We start from the raw sequence: 13,356 nt of genomic DNA on the forward strand, positions 1-13,356 counted from the left end.
AAACTATTGGTTAATTATTGGCTTTTTAATTATTAAATTATCTGTCTGGTTCTGGTTAATCGCAATTAATGACCAACCACAAAGAAAAGGTTTGACCTAACATGGTTCAAAGGTTTTAGATGTACATAAGATGTTTAAAACAGACTTTGCTTCCTGTTTCTTAAATGGGCAATATCATGTAAAATCARCTTTTTTGAGTTTTATWTCATGTTAYAATGTTATACTCTCATAAAAAAACATGYCCAAAGTCTTACTTTGACTCATTCATGCATGTTTGAGAAATCCTGCAGCATTTTTAGTCAGCCATGCTGAGGAGCAAAACAACAGGTGGGAACCAGAAACTCCCCTGGGACGTGTCTTTAAGCCGAACTTCCTCATGGCGGAGCACACCTCCCCACCCCACACACCCCGCCCATGATGCCTGCAGGCTCTTGGGTGAAAGTGAAAGTGAAACCTAACTGTCTGCTGAGCTCTCAACATTTGTTCTCACTCAGTGAAGCGCTTTTCAGATTAAAAATACCTTTGAGGAAATGTATTTTCAGATGCCAAGTAAACTGCATCATGGCAGCACCCCCCCACCCCACCCGCCGCCTCCACGAGACAGAAGCGGAAGGTGTTCTTAAAGAGACAGAGGCCAATTTCAAGGCATTTAGAAGCAGAAGTGATGAGAAGATAAGTTTATTTTCTATTTAAACATAAAACAACATTTTAATAACAGCTAAAGGTGACATAGATACTTTATTGTGGTGTAGTATTTAAATGTATGCCTGAGAAACACATAATATTGGCCCTTTAATGTTTCATTAATGAAACATGCAAGATTTCAATAACTCATATTAAAGTGGTTTTATTTTAATTTTAGAACATTAGATCTTCCAAGGGCCCCTTTTGGCCCTTGAGCCATAAGTTGCTCATGTGTGAGTTAGCTGTTCCAAATGCATCAAAGAATAAAAGGAACTCTTAGCAGCATAGATCTCAGACCTAAAAAGTTTCAAATCAGTTCATGCAAACTCTATTACATAAACCTTTATATCACCATTAATTTTTCATTACATGGTTGTTTACATTGAATTTTATGATTACCTGCAAGTTCGAACAGCGACGGCAGCCACCGTAGCACATCCAGCGCAGCCTGAGGCGCTTCCAGCAGGAATATTATAGTACTCGTGTTGGAACTGACAGCAGCATAAAGGTTTGTGACAAAGCATTCATGTGAAGATGTGTGGAATTTGAAAGACTGGAGCTGTTTTAAGGCAACAACAATGTGCCTGTGTGGGTTTGTCTGCTACTAAAATACATCCTGAACCACTGGGGAATTTTTAAGCTAACTGAACCTAAAATGCACAAAAAGTTTGGTATTATAGCAGCTACAAAATTAATCCTAAAGTCATATTCATTAACTTGCAAACAGATGGAGCGAGATCTTTGGCTTAATCTGTTGGAGTCAATCTTGCCTGCCTGTTAGCAAAATATCTCGTGAACTACTGGATGGACTTTAATGAAGCTTACTTTTGAAGTCATCAGTGGAAGAAATGCATTTCCTTGATTTTCAGTTTTGTCATCGGATTTAGCAAAATTGAATGTTTTGTTATGATCATCAACTGTTCGGATGAAAAAGGCTGCCAATTAAAAACGTTTGCATCAGAAGTGCAATAATAGGATGCATCATACTTTTCCTGCTATTTTTGCAACAGTGTATTATCCACTTTATTTGTGCTAAAGTGGCCAAATTTACTAGCACTGCTCTGAGTGGTGTGTATTTTTAAACAGGCGTCGTGTGACAAAGTGCTGCGGCCACTCCTCATTCCAGTATGCTTCTCCCCTGAACAACCTGGTAAATACTCTCAAATTATGTGGCTTAATCTCCCTGTCAGCCTTCATTTGCCTCTACTTTCTCACTCAGTCCTCCTTGGCCTTTTAATAATACTTTTAAGAAATGTTCTCTCCCAGAGCGCATCATCGTTAAGATAAAAATCTGCTCAACCAAGCTGTCGTGAACATTTCTGCACAGGGTTAACAATGTTTTGGTGGTTTCTGACGTCTTGCTAAGGCGCCGCGATCAGCCAAACACACGTGTACTCTGACTCACTGAGGTGTCGTGAAAACCACCGCTGGATTAAGAACCGTCCACTGATTCGCAAACAAGCCGTCACATTTTAAACATCTGAGGTGCTGATTTGTTGCAGTTTGTTGTCCAAAGCTGTAGGGATGGTTGACATGTTCACTTTTTCCCCCCCTTTTTTTGTAAAAGCACACTGTTTGAACAACCTATTGCATAAAATAAACACCTGTCTGCGGGCTRACCTTGGCAGATTTTGCACACGTGCACAGCAGAGGGATGTACAGTAACAACAACAGAAAGGTCATTACAACCATCTCACAGAGGAGGCCCTCTGTTTAGTAGACGGGGCTTCCACCCTGGACAGGTATGTACTGTGCAATTACCACTAGCTCCTAGCGTGCAATTATCGCTAGGCGCTGCAGCATTAAGTGTGGAGACAGAGAGCAACTTAAAGAGAGAGACGGCTAGTGTCAGGTGTCATGATTTGCTTCACCTGACTAAGTTAATCTGCCTTACAGTTGTGCAGGGCGTCCTCAGATATGAGGGCAGACTCGTTTGCGGGGCCTGCGCTGCAGTGGGTGTGACCAAGCATGGGAGAATGTGTGTAGGTGTGTTTACCGTTTTAAAAATAGGGCATGTCTGACAGACAACTGACAAATTGAAATGTGTGTGCATAGGTTTGTCAGGGGACAGAAAGAGAGAGAGACAGAGACACCGTGTGAATGTGGCTCCGCGGTGCGACACCTCCATCATCAGAGACAGAATGTGGAAATGACAGGAATCTTTTTTTTTAACTATGAGCACCGGCTGCATATTTGCTCAAAGGTTGTTAGGGAGGAAAGTTCTCCTCAGATTCTAACTCCTGAGAGATTTGCTTGTTTATCACGTCTCGTACGCATGGATGTTTGTGTGTCTATGCGTGTGTGCACAGCCATGTCTGCAGGGTGAGGTGGAGGCCAACTCTTTGGCAGCAGGTCTGGCACGTCTTTCAGGCCCAAACCTGCAAAGGAGAGAGAAAACCAGAGAGGCAGAGTGCAAAAAAAAACGTGTACATCTTCCCCCCTGCGTGTGCTTCACTTTAACCTCACCATCACTACAAGCTCCTCGCACTGTCAAGCCAAACACGAGGCAGCTCCACATCACGCTGAATCCTGAAGTGGTTTACAATCCTAAACAAAGCAGGAAGCAGAAAAAGTGTAGAGTTAATCAACATCCACACGCCCACAACTTAATCTCCACTGAATCTCTGCTTCGATTTTCTTGTTTGCGTCTCACTGGGTGGTCACAATTTTCACTTGATACAATTTTTATTATGTTCTCTGTTTTTATGTTTTGGTTTAGATCCATATCCGTACAGCAGAACAGGGAGCAGCCATGTGGGGCAGGACTTGTTTTGCTTCGACACTTCAGCCAGGCGCATCGCTGCTGATGAAGACATTGTGTTTCGGTAGTCACGCATCTAAAGAATGTGTTTAAAGTCTATTTGCGGTCCTCTTTTTGGTTTGTTCCTCTTCCAGCTGGCCACACAGTTTGGCTTTTTTATTTTATTTTTTATTTTGACTGAAGCTTCCTGAAATTTGGTATTAAGTTACTAGTGGAGCAGGAGGTACTTACCGTATTAAAAGCTAAATGATAAATTGGAACATAGCTTCTTCAAAGTTAAATTTGAATATGGAAGAATCAAAAGTAAAAGTGCTGAATGCAGACAAGTGTGCTGATTTGAAGATTTAACAGCAGGGATTTTCCGTCTCATTTGCTCAGCTCACTTTGAACAGATTATTTGCTGCAACTTATATTGCCATGATCTGATAATAATTTTCTCATTTTTTTTCTAAATATTTGCTTAGAAAGTTTGAAAATAAAAAGAAATTCTGCCAGAACTGACTGAAAATATCCCCAAATGATAAGCAAAGTTCTTTTTAAAGACTATCAATTTGATTTGAACTTGCAATGTGTTTGATTTTATTTGAACCAAATTATTTGTTAACTATGAAACTGTATTTTTAGATGTTCATGAGGTGCTTAGGTTTATAATATTTAATACTTTGATATTTTTTTGAATCCAGGTGTCAGAGTGGAGTGTTTTTTGGGAAACCCTTCTCAGAGGTGTGAAATCACATGTTAGCTCTATCTGCAGCTGCAGTCAATAGTTTTTCTGCACTTCCATGAGCAGATAAACAACGGAAAGCACCAGATGATAGCAAAGCTCTGTTTGTTCCACTCAACCTTTTCAACATGTACTGTAGGAGCAACACAACCTCATACTTAGTCCAAACCCTTATATCATGGTTTAAAGCAAATATTCTGCAGTGATTTCACTCAMAGTTTGGGTTGTAAAAGACYCTCAAAATTTAACCCTTATATCTGTAAAATTAGCTGAGTCATACACATTTTTGTGTTTTCTAAAGGCAATTTGCTGTGGTGGCCATGTTGAATTAAGTTGAGGTTCATCCAATTATTACTTTCTGAAGGCTTTGTTAAAATGTATTTTGTGGTTTCTGAGATGTTATGCTAACAGACAGAAAGAGTTAATGCCAATATTTGTCATCGGTGTTCAAAGCCTCAACTACTGTCACACCAAATCTTAGCTCAGTAGCTGAAAGGATGACAATTTTTGTGTTTGCTATGATTGCTTTGCAATGGTGGCCATATTGAATCGAACTGACTTCAAAAGTTAAAAACCTGTACTGGTGACTTTCTGAAGGTTTTGTTAAAACCTATAGTGATTCATGGTGTATTTTGCTAACACAGCACACACAGACATGGACAAAAACATCATTGCTTTGCCTTCCCCCTCAGTGGCGGGCAATCATCACCATCTGGCCTTGTGAGTCAACAGGGTTGGTTAAATTAAAGATCAAGATTGTGGGTTGCTGTTGAAACTAAGTCAAGTATCTGCTGAGGATGTTGTTAGATAAAAGGATTTCCTAAATAACATCCACATAATGCCTACACCTACACAAAAAAAAAAAAACACTTCTAAAGAGTGGATGTGTCCCCTGGGGCAGAAAGTAAATCACTGTACATTGTGACCAAGGCATAAAAGTGGCATTACCGAGTGTATCAACTGCATAACCTCAAAGGAAATCTCTATTCAGCSGCCATAAAAGGACGCCTTTGCTCTCCATTGCCGTCGGGCCGGTTATGGAAAGAAAGAATGGATTAGGAGAGATAACAGAGAGAAGAAAAGTGGAGAGCGGACAGGTGAAGTCCTGTGGCGGTGAAGGTTTGCTCAGCTGTGCTGTGCGGTGTGTTTTTCTGCACCCCACCCATGTTACCAAAGCCTGGGATATCTTTCCATTTCTCCCATCTCCACCCTCTCCCTCGCTTGTGTCGCTCTCTCGCTTTCATATTTGCACAGGTGAGAGGACAGCAGTCCGATAGGTGTGGGTGGGGGACCTGAAAGTCAGGTTTGCCTGGCTGGTGGAAAGAGATTCGCCTCCAGACTGGGGATGAATGGAGATCTGATTGCAGAAACCCAGCCAGCATTTTGTCTGGAGAGACAGACAGCAAACACGCTAATGTGAAAAAAAACACAAGGGAATCCTGTCAATGAGTGATTTAAAGTTCACTAATCATTATGAGCATAAAACAGAGTGAGTGACACAAATTAAGAGAATTAAAGASCTAGTGTTCTTTTAAGAAATATGTATTGTTTACCATCATTTTACCAGTTTTAATTCACAATAGCTGTCAAAGCCACATCTTGTAAGATGTGTTAGTGTCCAGGGTATGCGTTGAGAATGACTCTCAGCTACTACTACACCAAATTTAGGCTCAAAATCTGTAAAGCTTATTGAGTTATAACCAGCTTTTTGTTGGCTTAGGTTAGGAGGAGGATGGTGACCATTGAGTTATATTACTGGATTGGATGTCACATGGTTTGAGACATGCAGAGGCTCAAGAAAAGGAAGACTGACACATCATGAACTGAATGTTTTGCTGTAACCTGTAGCACACATCAAAATTTACAGACAAAAGCACAATGAATAACACTTCACACAAGTTTCTTCTTTACTTACTGTAATAAAGCAATCATTTAGGTCACCTGTTCAGCAATACATAATGTTAGCTGCAGGCAGACTCGTGCAAATTATRCTCCAAATTGATTGAACACAATCAGTAAACAGATGTCAGAGATAGGAGCCAGTGTAGGTCACAGCTCCAACTTCACAGCTGCTGGTACCATGCAATTTAAAAATTAATGTACAATAAGCTATTTGTTAACCTCAAAATATATTGTTGTTTAAATATTTTATTCCAACACAGAGTTTTGTATTTTAAATAAAATATAAATGTTTTTTATTATTATTATTTTAATTATTATTTGCCATTATTTAACCAGGCAAGTCCCGTTGARATCKCAGATCTYTTTTTCAAGGGAGGCCAGGGCCTGAAGGCAACCWATTGTACATGTTTTTGGGGGTGGGGGAAACCAGAGTATCCGGAGAAAATGCACACATCCCTAAAATACATAATACAGTGGGTAAGATAAGTATTGAACACGTCACCATTTTTCTCAGTAAATATATTACTAGAGGTGATAATGACATGAAATGTTCACCAGATGTCGGTAACAACCCAAGTGATCCATTCATACAAAGAAATCAAACCATAAATTCCAGAAATGAAGTTATTTGTAATAATAAGGAATGGCACAGGGAAAAAGTATTGAAAACACTTAATGAAATTTATCTAATACTTTGTACAAAAGCCTTTGTTGTCAATGACAGCTTCAAGACGCCTCCTGTATGGAGAAACTAGTGGCATGCATTGCTCAGGTGTGATTTTGGCCCATTCTTCCACACAAACAGTCTTCAAATCTTGAAGGTTTCGTGGACCTCTTCTATGAACTCTGATCTTTAGTTCTTTCCATAGATTTTCTGTTGGATTCAGGTCAGGTGATTGGCTGGGCCATTCCAGCAGCTTTAGTTTCTTTCTCTGAAACCAACTGAGAGTTTCCTTGGCTTTGTGTTTGGGCTCATTGTCTTGCTGAAATGTCCAGCCACGTTTCATCTTCATCATCCTGGTAGATGGAAGCAGATTTTTATCAAGAATGTCTCTGTACATTTTTCCACTCATCCTTCCTTCAATTATTTGAAGTTTGCCAGTACCATATGCTGAAAAACAGCCCCACACCATGATGTTCCCACCTCCAAACTTCACTGTTGGTATGGTGTTTTTGGGCTGATGTGCAGTGTCATTTGACCTCCAAACATGATGTGTATTCTGGCATCCAAACAGTTCAATGTTGGTCTCATCTGACCAGACTATATTCTCCCAGTATTACACAGGCTTGTTTAAATGTTGTGCAGCAAACTTTAAAGGAGCTTCAACATGCTGTTTCTTCAGCAGTGGAGTCTTGCGTGGTGAGCGTGCATACAGGCCATGGTGGTTCAGTGCATTACTTATTGTTTTCTTTGAAACAAACGGACCTGCTAATTCCAGGTCTTTCTGAAGCTCTCCACAAGTGGTCCTTGGCTCTTGGACAACTCTTCTGATMATTCTTTTCACTCCTCTGTCAGAAATCTTGTGAGGAGCACCTGGTCGTGGTCGGTTTATGGTGAAATAATGTTCTTTCCACTTCTGAATTATGGCCCCAACAGTGCTCACTGGAACCTTCAGAAGTTTAGACATTCTTCTGTAACCGATGCCATCATTATGCTTTGCAACAATAAGGTTGTGAAGGTCTTGAGAGAGCTCTTTACTTTTACCCATCATCAGATGGTTCTTGTGTGATACCTGGCTATCATTTGGGACTGAACCAGTTGATATTAATTTGCACTGACAAGGGGCAGGCTTGTTTTCTAATTACTGAGAGAGTTCAGCTGGTGTCTTGGCTTCCCATGCCTTTTTACACCTCCCTTTCTTCATGTGTTCAATACTTTTTCCCTGTGYCATTCCACATTATTACAAATAACTTCATTTCTGGACATTTATGGTTTGATTTCTTTGTATGTATGGATCACTTTGGGTTGTTACCAACATCTGGTGAAAATTTCATGTCATTAGCACCTGTAGTAATACTGTATATTTACTATGAAAAATGGTGACGTGTTCAATATTTATTTTACCCATTGTAGTTCAAGACTTCTGTGATTTAACAAACAGGCAGCATATGTAAAAAAGTTTTTTTTTACTTATTATTATTTATTCAATCAACGTGAAATATGTCTAAAAGACTATATTAGGACATAATACAGAAAATGTGATAAATAGTATAATTATTCTGCAGACAGGCGTACCAGGCCTGTTAAATATGAGGGGCCTCCTGGCCTCCAATGGAGACAGGAGGGTGTTGTTTGGTGTCAAAAAAACTGGTAAACGAAAATAAATGTTTATTCTCGTGTAACACAATTTTTTGAGTCTGAAATATTACATCTAATTAACCGTGTTAATTGTGCATCCCTATATTAAATATGTCCAATCCAGATGAACACATTTTTATTGTCACTGGTGTTTACTAATACATTTTTGCCCGCCACATCCAAACATGTACATTTAAAATAATTTATACCTGAGTCCCATTCCAAAAAAAGTATCTGTAAGTAAATTATAAATAATTATATATAAATTATAAATGATTTAGACTAGGGTGACAATGTTCCAGACTAAGTGGAAGAAAGTGTGTATTAATCAATGTGCAAAATATGAAAAAAGGGGTCAGGCCAGCCCTAAACATTGCTACTTTAAACATATATTTTATTAGTGTCAGCCAGTAAAAACACTCATAGATAAATAAATATCGCCATTGTGTGTAACTAAATATTGCACATTCACATGATATTGAAAAACATAAAGGCACAAAATGATCGAGCAGTGCTGTAAGCTACAATATGAACACGTTCACAATCAAAACAGTAATGGCAGCGCTCTTTAGTACACAATAGCACCAACAGGCGATGTCCATTCAAGTAATATATATCAATGGTGGTGACCCCTGAAAAGCAAAAAGCTGAAAGTAAATGTATAAGAAGGTTGATAAGTTAAAGCGACCATCTTGATTGTATTTGACTCCAAAAGTTAATCAGTTGTAGATGTTCATCCTAACTGATTGTTTCATTCCCATTCATCCAGTGGTTCATGAGATATTTTGCTAACACTACAGATAAATAAACTCAAGACACAGGAAAAAAAAAAAAGAAAAACATTACTGTGAACTTTTTAGAGACTACTTTGTAGAGATCAGGGCTGTCAAAGTAGAGGGTGGAGCTACCAGAGGCAGGTGGAGCAGTTCTGGAGTCATAAGGGCGGGGAGGTTTTGCTGCCAGGGCCAAAAGTTCAGAGAGAGGCAAGTGTGCTGGTAACTCAAGCCACCATGTGCCAGAGTCTCACATGTTTGCCTTCTTTGTCCTAAAAGACCAGAGCTCGGGTTTCTGCCGCATCCAAGCTTCCTAGGAGATGAGGTCCCCCACGCTCCCCCCTCCTTGTCCATCTCTTGAGCCCTTCGACCCACCCTGCAAGAATAAACACACACACACTATGGGCAAACACATACATAATACATCAACATCATGAGCGAATTAGGCAAACAGTAAAGTGCATGCTTTAAGCCTGAGAAACTCAACTTTATCCTGCAACTACAAGCAAAACACATCAAACGCGGTGGACAAACAGAGAGCAGATGGGCCGAATCACGGGGGGAAGGCTTTTGCTTGTCACGCCAAAAAATGATGACGAGCGTTTACGTGCCGGTTAAAAACATACTGCCATGCAATGTAACGAAAGCAGCCAGAGGAATGAGTCGTAAATCACCGTAATTATCATTACGCCCTTGTCAAGAGTGTGGCTCAGACGCATGAGGTGGGATTATCTGACATATGTACACCTGAGGCTATTCCCTCCCTCCCTCCAGCTTCTCCTCCCTCATCCGGTGAAATTCCACCAAAGCAGCTTAATCTGATTCATAGTTTTGTCGGTGAAATTTAAGACTTTAGCACCTGCAAGGAGAATAATAGAGCTCAAGATTATTTTACATATATTTTATCATGAATTTATTTTTTACTCCAAGTTAACTGAGGAAATCGGAAATTAATTTAGAGCTGTGGGTTTTCTGTGTCTTGTTTCAGGACAGCAAACTGTGTTGTGTTTCTGGGAAACTTTTATATTAAAATAATTAAATCCTCAAGAGAACAGAAACAAACTAAAGGAATGCTGTGACGGCTGATTCTTGGGATATTTTGCTAAAGGCATGAACAAACAGACAAACACATGCAGGCAAAAACATTATGGCTCCCCCCTTCACTATTGACAGTGGGTGATAATGATTCTCCTTTTGTGTTGCTGAATAGCAACAGGACACCTGTAGTTTGTGCTATGTTCTTGTAAAGCTGACTAGACTGACTTACTGTAAACCAGTGGATGAATATGAAAACAAATGCATGTTCCTTACAATGTGGTGTGATAGTGGCTGAGAGTAATCACCAACTTATTAGAACTAACAGATAGAGCATAAATATGCTTAAAGGAGACATATACTTTTAAACCCTTCTTTTTCACATTTAAATCATTAAGTTGGAGTCTAAATAAAATGGAACTGTAATGATTTGGTCTGAATTCCTCCTTATTGTAACTCCAATAAGCCCCTCTTCTCTTTCAGCCCTTTTCTGAGGTGTATCTCAGGTCAACTTGTTTTGATGCTTTCTTTAAATTTAAAGGAGGCGTTTCACACCACTTCCAGACCAGTTCCTTCTAGTTTGATAGAGGGGTTCACGACTATTTAGCGGCACAGAAACTTTTTATTTACAAACTATTAAAATATGTCAACAACAGAGGACTCGTCCATTCAGCCTTACATGTTGGAGCCAGAGTCTGACCCAGAGCCAGACGAGAATGAAGACCACCAAATTGTAGTTAGTAGGTCCAGACTTTATTTAGAGGTTTCGTCACAAATACTGTGACGTAATAGTTCAAAAACGTAATTGAAAATAGAGAAATCTGAACGGCTTGAAAAATATGACCTAAACAGAATATAAAGATATCTACTGGGAGAAACTAAATTCAAACTGTCTGCACTCCTACAGGCCTAACAGGCCAAGCCTGTTAAAAWAGTGGATTTTTGCCTGAAATGTCCATTTTAAAACTTTGGCCTGCAAGGAAGAGGGAAACATGCAGTCCTCACAGAGGGCGTCATTTAATTTGTGCTTCATGACTGAAAACATTTAAAAATATCCTTACCCCATTGCATGCGGAAATCCTGCTAAAGATGATCATAACATTTGAGATTCCTCCAAAAGACGCAGACTGCAGATTTGTTATCAAGACAGTCAATGAGCATGTAAAGAATGGAATGATGATGATGTCATCTGAATTTCATCAGGTCTGCTCAACTGTCTGTCTTCACAACAAAGTCACTCAGCCGTTCATAGTTCGGACAGCAAATGTGAGCGTGGTTGTGTCTGCGTTACGCTGTAGCGAAAATAAAGCTGTTGCAAAACACCTTTGGGAATTTAATCATTACATCTTGAAATTAAAGTCACGCACGGCTCACACACAGACACAAAAAAACAGAAGGGTGACACAAAAGATTCAGTTCAACAACTCTTTAAAGAAACTGTAATCTATGCTCATCATTCAGATATCGTGTCCATGTTCAAAGTGACCTGCTACATCTTTCTAAGCCACATAACCTAAACCCAAATCTGTCCCTGCAGCAGCTGCATAGATATTGACAGATAAAGCTTTCTCCGTGGGAGGTCATGGATCAGGTCTTCAGACACTGGTAGCTCCCCGGTTCTGGCTGACAAGGTGATCAGGCTAATGGTTTCCCACTGAGAGAACAAAAGACCCCGTCATTTAAGGCTGCATAAGCTGCAGTAGGCGGAGACCCCTGCAGGTACGAAATCACACCTGATCAGCTCATGAATGTATCACGATATGTGGGGGGGATCAAGGGGAATGCAAGAAATGGAATGTATGCATTGCTGGAGGGAAGCAAGTGACTTGAAATAAAAATCTTGAAAGAGAGCAGGAAAGTAATAAAGTCTGATAACATACTGCTACTGACATGACATCCACCCGATGTGTTTTTAGTATTTATCAAATCTGTAAATATGAGACAAAATTTATTCACACTCTTTTTCTAACTTGCTCCTTGTGTAATCATCTGACTGTATTTGCTTCTTTAGTAAATGTGACTCATTGGATCAAACTGAAGCTTAGGTCAAATTTAGTCAATATGAMTTAWGCACCTTTTCAGATTCCTGCTTTTTAAGCTTTATTTTGATACCTAAACCATATCATGAGCGGTTCCAGAGATATGCTTTCATCTGCCTGTATACATATACAGTATTTTGTCAGAATCATCTTTAGGTTATTTTAATGAGGAATTTTTGACGTCATTATATAGAAGAAACCTCAATCAGTATTTGAATATTGAGATTTACCAGCTGGAATTCTTTACTAGCTCACAGGGAAGAAGACAAAAATGTGAGGCTTTTCTGCTCAAAATCATGCAGCTATTGCTCAAATAATGCTTAAAAATATTTAATGTATTTCAGATATTTCATTTAAATTACCTGTAGCTAAAGTGTTTATTAATTATATTTTGAAAAAAATGCAACTGTTGCAAACATCTGAACCAAAACATTATACCTGCCTATTTCTCAACACTTTGGGACTAAATCCCACAGACTTGAATATAGATCACTAGAATGAGCCCCGTCAATACCGTCCACCGGTAGCAGCTGTGACAGCATGGAGGAGCAGAAACGGAGACCAAAAAGGGCAACAGCTCACAGCCTCCATAGAAACTAATAGATAAACAGCAAGCTGAACCGGATCTTTCATTCAACAATCATGTAAAACAGTCCTTCAAAGGACCCAGCCCCTGAATTCGGACACAGCCACAGATTTCAATTTGTATTTTCATTTTTAGTTCTTGTTTGTTGTTTTAAGTTGTTTTGCTTTGTTTCTCTGTGGCATTTTCATCATTAGCGGTTTGTTCTTTCATCTCRTACTGAAAATTTGCCTCAAAGCATTTCATGTTAAAGATGTCAGATTTTTTGTTGCTGGCATTGTTCAGAAATGACGAACATGTCATGAGTACGAGCAGTTATGGTGTTTACATGTCAACGAGGCGCATAAAGGATCAGAATCCTCCTTTGATCATTGCTTTGAACAAAAGCTTTGTCAAGTTAAAGTTATCAGAAAACACTTCAGTCACAAGAAAGCACTACTTTTTATGTTGTTTTTTGCCATTTTGAAATGGATCCACGATTGGTTATAATTAGACTTTATTGGATAAACATTTATTTTAAATGGATCCCCGATTAGTTGTAACATTAGACTTTATT

At 39.3% G+C, this 13,356-nt stretch overlaps 1 long non-coding RNA gene across 3 annotated transcripts in view; it reads right to left on the minus strand.

The window, feature by feature from the left end:
- Positions 1-771: 771 nt before the first annotated feature.
- The window catches only part of LOC106515279 (uncharacterized), a 41,428-nt gene continuing 28,843 nt past the window's right edge, over positions 772-13,356 (minus strand). For 2 of the 3 annotated variants that reach the window (XR_001309981.1, XR_001309985.1), the window contains one exon: positions 8,742-9,519. This is a non-coding gene — a long non-coding RNA (uncharacterized LOC106515279). Of the gene's footprint in view, positions 3,232-8,741; positions 9,520-13,356 lie in introns of those variants that run through there. The other variant, XR_001309986.1, reaches the window with a different exon arrangement.

This window comes from Austrofundulus limnaeus, unplaced genomic scaffold (genome assembly GCF_001266775.1).
Source record: "Austrofundulus limnaeus strain Quisiro unplaced genomic scaffold, Austrofundulus_limnaeus-1.0 Scaffold1, whole genome shotgun sequence".
Classification (NCBI taxonomy): Eukaryota; Metazoa; Chordata; class Actinopteri; order Cyprinodontiformes; family Rivulidae; genus Austrofundulus; species Austrofundulus limnaeus.